Consider the following 5,796-nt stretch of genomic DNA (forward strand, 5'->3'; position numbering starts at 1 on the left):
ATGAAGGCTGCCAGGCTTTCGTCACTTTCCTGAGTTATGGTCCTTACCTTGGCCAAATTTGTGGGGCGCTTTCCTGCTCCTTTGAGACCCGCCAACAGAGCCTGGCGATAGATTCGGAGGCTCTCCCTACCTGGTGCCGTTTCATAGTCCTAGTCCGGGCGGGTGAGGGGAAATCCCTCGTCTATTTCATTGGGAAGTTGGGTTGGGAGGCCTCCTGGTCCTGGCACATTTTTCCGGGCCTCCAGGAGGACTCGCTGCCTTTCTTCAGTGGTTAGGAGGACCTGCAAGAGTTGCTGGCAATCATCCCAAGTGGGCTGGTGAGTGAGGAGAATGGATTCTATCAACGAGGTTAGGGCCTGGGGGTCTTGGGAAAAGGAAGGGTTATGGGTTTTCCAGTTGTAGAGGTCAGAGGCAGAGAAGGGCCAGTACTGGACCGTGCGATTGACGGTACAGAGGGGAAAAAGGGAGGATTGCCAAGTGGAAGGGCCATCTGGGTCCTCAGTCCGCCGCAAGCGGAGACGAGGAGGTGTCGGTGGCGGCGTCCGAGGGGTGAGTTTGGGCGGGGCTGGAGAAGGAGATGGGGTGGAGGGAGGGGCCGAGGGAGAAGTTGGAGAAAGGGTAGGGGCCGAGGAGGTAGAGGAAAGAGCTGGGGACAAGACAGGGGGCAAGGGTGAAGCGTAAGGTGGAGGTCTCAGAAGGGGGTTTTGAGGTGGAGGAGACAGGGGGTCAAGAAGGAGGAGATCCCTCTGGGGTTCATCTGGGAGGACTGGCTTATGTGGGTCCGGATTCCGATTCTTCGGGGCTTCTAAGGCAAGGAGGGTAGATTGGGATGGGGAAGGGGAATGGAGGAAGGGTTTCACCCAAGAGGGAGGACTTCGGACCAGATCCTCCCAAGTAATTATGTAGGCCACCTGGTCTGGGTGTCCGAGTGGCCCAGGATCCATCACTTTTGCTTTAACCTGCAAGATAATTGAGAGGTTAAATGTTCCGTCCCGGGGCCACTCTCCATGGAGGGTTGGCCATTCGGACGAGCAGAATGTTTTCCATTGTCCCTTACGGACTTCTACAGAGAGGTGGTGGGCTCGAGCCCGGACGTCAGGGAAGTGAGTCAGGGTCAGAGACAAAGGAGTCATCAATGTTTGTCCCATTTCGTCCACGTATAACAAGGACAAAACGAAAGTAACAAAAACAAAGACCAGACAAGTAAGGAGAAGCCGCGCGGCCAGAGAGTGGCGTCACAAGATCACAAAATATTCAGACGGCAGGGGCGACCTGCCTACAGATTTAAGGAGGCTGACTGAGTCTTCAGCCTTCTCCCAGACTACCACCAGGGCGTCCCCCGGGGCGTAAGTGGGAAGGTGCCGGACACGTCTGTCCCCCTTCCCCACTTAATTCAGAAGGAGTACTCCCCAGAGTTCAGAGTTAGCCGGCAAGACAGACAGAACAAAACGAAAGTACCTGGTAGGTCCGTTCAGTCAGCAGTCCGTGGCCCCGGCCAGATGGGTCTCTGCCGGATGGGTCGGGGGTCCTCGGACGACCCCACTTCCCGGCCAATGCACCAAATGTTGGAACCGAACTGTCGATTCCCTCCTGGGCAGGGGTCGCCGCGAAGGATCACCGACACGAGATTCACAGCAGAGAGTTATTTATTACTAGCGTGCTAGGGTCCCAAGCTCTAAGTTGGCCCTGGGACCCCGAGTGCTTGTTACAGGTTGTTTATATAGGCAAACACAAGTTCAAACACAGCTTAGGGCGTGAAATTCAAACAAAGCTTTAGGCGCGTGGTAATTGGGTCTGTCTATGGCCTGAGCAAGGTATCTTGTTCCGATTGGTTGGGGCGGGACCTTAGGAGGTTCTTTCCTGGAATTGCTGATTCCAGGAACATCGGGGACATTGAGTCAGGGTGGGACCCCATGAGGCTATCAGGGTGGGACCCCATGAGGCTATTTCCCAGAATTGTCTTTCTGTTTGGGTTCTGGGAACATCGGGGGGCTATCCGTGGCCATCTGGGGTTTAAGTTTCATGATGGCCAAGCTTTCTAAATTTTATGAGGCTTAGGAATTATGAGGCCTAGTTTCAGTAGAGATGCCTTCTCTCCATGTAGAGACCTGGCGCCCAAACAGGACAGAGCAAGAGAGCCAAAGAGCCCAAAACATGTCTCAGATGATGAAAGACATTTTCACAGGACAATCCTGCTGATGACATTTGGTCCTTCATATTACACACCTAACTACCCTTCTCCCCAGATCTGCCGAGTATGCAGGATATCACACATCCCAGCATCTTCTAACAAGGAAAAATCTTCGCGTAACAGCCTCCTTCCTGAACCATATTGACTAGCCTTGGAAACTTAGCCTTTCCAGAAAAAAGCTCTGTCTTCTCCTGGCCCAGTCTAGCCCAGTAGGCTTAATTGACGATTTATGTCACCTTTTAATTTACTCAGAGAAGAACATATGATTTCAGAGTAAGGGATATTCATTTTACTTTGTATAAGTTGGACCTAAACAGTAAACTGAGTACTTTTCTTCCATCAGTGTCTTAAATTGGACAATGGTAAAACAAATCTTTGATGCTAGAAATTTAGGCCCTAGTATTTTTCATATTGAAGTTGCCAGTGTCCTGGGCGCAGAATAGATGGGCGTTAATAAGTCACACTATGCCAGAGATGGTTTTCTATGGGTTTATAGACTAGTATTCTCCCATTGAGGAAGCATAAGAGCGTTTGCTTCTTCAAGCTCATTTGTCAGTTTGTATGGGAATTTCCAGTTTGAAATAAGTTATGCTTTTAAATTTGAAAGAGTGTGAAGTCAGGCCGGGTGCGGTGGCTCATGCCTGTAATCCCAGCACTTTGGGAGGCCGAGGCAGGCTGATCACAAGGTCCACCTGGCCAATATGGTGAAACCCTGTCTCTACTAAAAATACAAAAAAATTAGCCAGGTGTGGTGGCGGCACCTGTAGTCCCAGCTACTTGGGAGGCTGAGCCAGGAGAATTGCTTGAACCTGGGAGGTGGAGGTTAACATGAACCAAGATTACGACAGTGCACTCCAACCTGGACAACATAACAAGATTCTGTCTAAAAAAAAAAGAAAGAGTCTGAAGTCTGCAAATATAATATAATTCCAATATCTCCAATATCTAAGTTATTTTTTGAAGTTTTGGATTTCAGAAAAAAAAGGAAAAGGTTTGGCCATTTTTATATTTAAGATCTATGTGTATATATGTGTGTATGTATATATATGTGCACACACATACATACAAATGTATACACACACAGAGATGCGTGTGTGTGTGTGTTTGTGTGTATATATATACATGTAATATCCCTTGGAAGAAAATGTCATGATGACTACATGGCTTAATGGGATTTATTTATGAAGAGAGTTTTTCTAAAAAGAATCAGAAAATTTGAATTCTATTCTAAATCTTTACTTGGGACTTCCCAGAGAGCATTTCTGACCCTACCAACCTACGTTGTGGGTGTATTCGGCAGCCCGGAGTGCAGCAGACAGTTCTTGGGCCCGTACCTTTGCGAGTTAGCCTGGAGATCCCTGTAAACATGACAGACTCTTGGTGTTGTTCACTCTCAGTCCGGTCCTCTCTGGAATGCCACAGATGACCATCAAACAAACAGATTCCCAGTAAGAAGAATATTAGGACATAGCCATGAGGAAACATGAACACAAACAACAAATGTTTGAAGTGCAAACCTGAAGACTGTAAATTTTGGCATTATAAGATATGAAAGTTTGGAGAGCTACATTTAAATGAACACGAGGGGAAACTGAAACAAGAAAAAAGAGAATGTCTGAAACCATCAAGTAACTTTCATAAAAATTGTCAAATAATATATCTAGAAATGCCTCATACAATCACTGAAAACAAAATGGAAAGTCAAACAGTTGATCAGCTCCTCCTAAAGAGATTTTTAGTGATGTCAAAGATGGATCTGCAGGAGTGATCTGGAATGCAGCATGGAAAATTAAAAGTGAAATATGAAAGACAATAAGAACAGGGAAGAAAAAAATGGATATTTCCCATATATTAGAATATGCATATTTTTCATTATTTCCCATTTTGAATTGCATATGATTGCAGTTCCAAACAGATAAAATAGGTGGAATGTTATGAGGTGAGATTTATGAGATGTTAGCTGACAATTCTTTAGAGGTGTTTAAGGACCCAAATTCAGAGTTTCCAGAATCAAAATGAATCTCAAGTAAGACAAATAGTCAAGTCATAGGGAAATTGTAGAACATGAGATACAAAGGGAAGACTTTGAAAGCAATCAGAAAGAAAAGAGAAATACCTCCCATAAGAATAGATGGAGAACAAGAGTAAGTCAAGATAGTGGTTAAAAATAACAATTCGCTCAATTGTCATTCTCCTTCCTTTAAGGTAACATTGATTGAAAATACTTATTTAAGTGGAATATGAAAAAAGACCTCTGTGAGTTTCTATCAAGGTACCTTTTCTGAATTACAGTTAACAAAGGTGGGAAGTGATCCCAGAAGAAAGGCATGAGGGCAGTTCTTGAGGGAACCCATGCGATGGAACAGTCCCGTTGGGCACGTGTGACTGGAGGAATGAGGGAGGCTGGGTCATGAATGTGGATGGCACAGGAGACCTTGACTTGCAGGAAAGACAATGAGCTCACCCCTTTGTGCCCTATGTTAGGGGATGCTGTTGGTGCATCCTACGGGACGTGCCCAGCAGACAGAAGAGCAGCTGTGGGATGAGAAGATGAACTCAGAGATGCAGCGTGAGGCCTCTGGGTCCAGACTGCTCTGGAGGCCAAAGCGATGAGCCATGCATTGATGTTAAAATGGAGCTTATAAATATTTGAAGCCTCACCCAAGTGTGTTTTAATATAAATGCTGTGACCCTGATGTCCTGGGGATTGAGAGAGGAAGTGATGTCACTGTGGGAACTGCCCTGTGGGGACAAGGACTTCCGTCATCCTCTGCTCCTGCTCACAGTGACACTGATCTGGTAACGCCCCCGTCCTGGTCTGACCCTGCCATGGGCACCAGGCTCCTCTGCTGGGTGGTCCTGGGTTTCCTAGGGACAGGTGAGTCCTCAGAACACCAAGTAGTTTCATTTATTTTCTGTGTGTAGGCGTGTGTGTGTGTGTGTGTGTGTGTGTGCATGCGTGTGTGTGTGTGTGCGTGTGTGTGCGTGTGTGTGTGATGACTACAAATGTTTTCCTTATTCTGTTGCCAAATTCTACTTCCACAGATCACACAGGTGCTGGAGTCTCACAGTTCCCAAGATACAGAGTCACAAAGAGGGGACAGGATGTAACTCTCAGGTGTGATCCAATTTCGGGTCATGAGTACCTTTACTGGTACCAACAGGCCCCGGGGCAGGGCCCAGAGTTTCTGACTTACTTCCAGAATGATGCTCAACCAGACAAATCAGGGCTGCCCAGTGATCGCTTCTCTGCAGAGAGGACTGAGGGATCCGTCTCCACTCTGAAGATCCAGCGCACAGAGCAGGGGGACTCGGCCGTGTATCTCTGTGCCAGCAGCTTAGCCACAGCGTGGCACAGTCACCTCCTTCCTGTTCACAAACCTCGTCCTTCTCTCTCCTTGCAGCTACTAGAGACCCTTAGCAGAGGCCTCTCTTTCATCCTCACTTTTCATGGGAAAGGAGTGGATTTGGACATCGGCTGTCCTTTGGGTAGAAAGAGACCACAGATTCATTCGTGAAACACAGTGACCGCAAATGTAGGTGGTGAAAACAATCACGGCCCACTGCACTCTAGGAGTCCTCGGAACCAGCTCACTTCTTCAAGT

General features: G+C 47.3%; 1 long non-coding RNA gene across 1 annotated transcript; it reads left to right on the forward strand.

Moving 5' to 3' along the window:
- The first annotated feature begins 5,027 nt into the window (after nucleotides 1-5,027).
- LOC114677054 (uncharacterized) lies at nucleotides 5,028-5,533 on the forward strand. The gene is made up of 3 exons (XR_013415671.1): nucleotides 5,028-5,069; nucleotides 5,237-5,309; nucleotides 5,447-5,533. It is a non-coding gene; the product is annotated as an uncharacterized LOC114677054 (long non-coding RNA).
- The last annotated feature ends 263 nt before the right edge of the window (nucleotides 5,534-5,796 follow it).

This window comes from Macaca mulatta, chromosome 3, assembly GCF_049350105.2.
Source record: "Macaca mulatta isolate MMU2019108-1 chromosome 3, T2T-MMU8v2.0, whole genome shotgun sequence".
Lineage (NCBI taxonomy): Eukaryota > Metazoa > Chordata > Mammalia > Primates > Cercopithecidae > Macaca > Macaca mulatta.